Source organism: Pristiophorus japonicus, chromosome 25, assembly GCF_044704955.1.
Source record: "Pristiophorus japonicus isolate sPriJap1 chromosome 25, sPriJap1.hap1, whole genome shotgun sequence".
Taxonomy (NCBI): Eukaryota; Metazoa; Chordata; class Chondrichthyes; family Pristiophoridae; genus Pristiophorus; species Pristiophorus japonicus.
In genome coordinates this window covers 5690927-5694574 of record NC_092001.1, presented here as the reverse complement: position 1 = coordinate 5694574, position 3648 = coordinate 5690927, and positions in this window count along the sequence as shown.

The window sequence follows — 3648 nt, the reverse complement described above, 5'->3', positions numbered from 1 at the left end:
ACGTTTCTATGAGGTCTCCTCTCATTCTTCTGAACTCCAGTGAATACATGCCCAGTTGATCCAGTCTTTCTTGATAGGTCAGTCCTGCCATCCCTGGAATCAGTCTGGGGAACTTTCGCTGCACTCCCTCAATAGCAAGTATGTCCTTCCTCAAGTTAGGAGACCAAAACTGCACACAATACTCCAGGTGTGGCCTCACCTAGGCCCTATATAACTGTAGCAACACCTCCCTGCCCCTGTACTCAAATCCCCTCTATTTGAAGGCCAACATGCCATTTGCTTTCTTAATCTCCAGCTGTACCTGCATGCCAACCTTCAATGACTGATGTACCATGACACCCAGGTCTCGTTGCACCTTCCCATGTCCTAATCTGTCACCATTCAGATAAAGTCTCTCTCTCTCTTTTTACCACCAAAGTGGATAACCTCACATTTATCCACATTATACTTCATCTGCCATGCATATTCCCACTCACCTCACCTATCCAATCACTCTGCAGCCTCATAGCATGCTCCTCGCAGCTCACATTGCCACCCAACTTAGTGTCATCCGCAAATTTGGAGATACTAAATTTTATCCCCTCGTCTCAATCATTAATGTACACTGTAAACAGCTGGGTCCGCAGCACAGAACCTTGCGCTATACCACTAGTTACTGCCTGCTATTCTGAAAAGTACCCATTTATTCCTACTCTTTGCTTCCTGTTTGACAACCAGTTCTCAATCCATGTCTGCACACTTCCAGCAATCCCATGTGCTTTAACTTTGCACATTAATCTCTTGTGTGGGACCTTGTCGAAAGCCTTCTGAAAGTCCAAATATGCCACATCAACAGGTTCTCCGTTGTCCACCCGACTGCAAACATCCTCAAAAAATTCCAGAAGATTTGTCAAGCAGATTTCCCTTTCACAAATCCATGCTGACTTGGACCTATCATATCACCTCTTTCCAAATTCGCTGCTATGATATCCTTAATAATTGATTCGATCATTTTACCCACTACTGAGGTCAGCCTGACCGGTCTACAATTCCCTTTTTTCTCTCTCCCTCCTTTTGTAAAAAGTGGGTTTACATTGGCTACCCTGCACTCGATAGGAACTGATCCAGAGTGAATGGAATGTTGGAAAATGACTGTCAATGCATCCGCTGTTTCCAAGGCCACCTCCTTAAGTACTCTGGGATGCAGTCCATCAGGCCCTGGTGCTTTATCGGCCTTTAATTCCAACAATTTCCCCAACACAATTTCCCGACTAATAAGGATTTCCCTCAGTTCCTCCTACTTACTAGACATTCTGACTCCTTTTATATCCGGAAGTTTGTTTGTGTCCTCCTTAGTGAATACCGAACCAAAGTACTTGTTCAATTGGTCTGCCATTTATTTGTTCCCCGTCATGACTTCCACTGATTCTGACTGCAAGGGACCTACGTTTGTCTCTATTAACCTTTTTCTCTTTACATATCGACAGAAACATTTGCAATCTTTCTTAATGTTCCCTGCAAGCTTCTTCTCGTCCTCCATTTTCCCTGCCCTAATCAAACCCTTTTTCCTCCTCTGCTGAGTTCTAATTTTCTCCCAGTCTCCGGGTTCGCTGCTATTTCTGGCCAATTTTATGCCACTTCCTTGACTAATACTATCCCTGATTTCCCTTGATAGACACGGTTGAGCCACGTTCCCTTTATTATTGTTTATGCCAGATAGGAATGTACAATTGTTGTCGTTCATCCATGCGGTCTCCAAATGTCTGCCATTGCCCATCCACAGTCAACCCTTTAAGTAACATTCGCCAATCTATCCTAGCCAATTCACGCCTCATACCATCAAAGTTACCCTTCTTTAATTTGTGGACCATGGTCTCTGAATTAATTGCTTCATTCTCCATCCTAATGCAGAATTCCACCATATTATGGTCACTCTTCCCCAAAGGGGCCTCGCACAACAAGATTGCTAATTAATCCTCACTCATTACACAAAACCCAGTCGAAGATGGCCTCCCACATAGTGGTTCCTCGACATATTGGTCTAGAATACCATCACTTATGCACTCCAGGAAATCCTCCTCCACCGTATTGCTTCCAGTTTGGTGAGCCCAATCTATGTGCATATTAAAGTCACCATTATAACTGCTGCACCTTTCTTGCATGCACCCCTAATTTCCTGTTTGATGCCCTCCACAATATCAACACTACTGTTTCGAGGTCTGTGCACAAATCCCACTAACGTTTTTTGCCCTTTGGTGTTCTGCAGCTCTACCCATATCGATTCCACATCATCCAAGCTAATATCCTTCCTAACGATTGCATTAATCTCCTCTTTAACCAACAATGCTACCCCAAATCCTTTTCCTTTTATTCTATCCTTTCTGAATGTTGAATACTCCTGGATGTTGAGTAACCAGCCCTGATCACCCTGGAGCCAGGTCTCTGTCATCCCAATCACATCTTATCTGTTAACATCTATTTGCACAGTTGATTCATCCACCTTATTTCGGATACTCCTTGCATTAAGACACAAAGCCTTCAGGCTTGTTTTTTTAATAACCTTTGTCCTTTTAGAATTTTGCTGTACATTGGTCCTTTTTTGTTCTTTGCCTTGGGTTTCTCTGCCCTCCACTTTTCCTCATCTCCATTCTGTCTTTTGCTTTTGTCTCCTTTTTGTTTCCCTCTGTCTCCCTGCATTGGTTCTCATCCCCCTGCCATATTAGTTTAACTCCTCCCCAACAGCACGAGCAAACACTCCCCCTCGGACATTGGTTCTGGTCCTACCCAGGTGCAGACGGTCCGGTTTGTACTGGTCCCACCTCCCCCAGAACCGGTTCCAATGCCCCAGGAATTTGAATCCCTCCCGGCTGCACCACTGCTCAAGCCACGTATTCATCTGCGCTATCCTGCGATTCCTACTCTGAATAGCACGTGGCACTGGTAGCAATCCAGAGATTACGACGTTTGAGGTCCTACTTTTTAATTTAGCTCCTAGCTCCTTAAATTGGTTTCGTCGGACCTCATCCCCTTTTTTACCGATTTCGTTGGTACCAATGTGCACCACGACAACTGGCTGTTCTCCCTCCCTTTTTAGAATGTCCTGCACCGGCGCCGAAACATCCTTGACCCTTGCACCAGGGAGGCAACATACCATCCTGGAGCCTCGGTTGCGGCCGCAGAAACGCCTGTCTATTCCCCTCACAATTGAATCCCCAATCACTGTCGCTCTCCCATTTTTTTTCCTGCCGTCCTGTGCAACAGAGCCAGCCACGGTGCCATGAACTTGGCTGCTGCTGCCCTCCCCTGATGATTCATCCCCCTCAACAGTCCTCAAAGCTGTGTATCTGTTTTGCAGGGGGATGACCACTGGGACCCTGCACTACCTTCCTTGCACTACTCTTCCTGCTGGTCTTCAATTCCCTAGCTGGCTGTGCACCCTTCTCCTGCGGTAAGACCAACTCGCTACATGTGCTATTCACGTCATTCTCAGCTTCGGGGATGCTCCAGAGTGAATCCACCCTCAGCTCCAATTCCGCAATGCGGTCCGTCAGGATCTGGAGGTGGATACACTTCCCGCAGATATAGTCGTCAGGGACACCGGAAGTGTCCCTGAGTTCCCACATGGTACAGGAGGAGCATATCACGTGACCGAGCTCTCCTGCCATGACT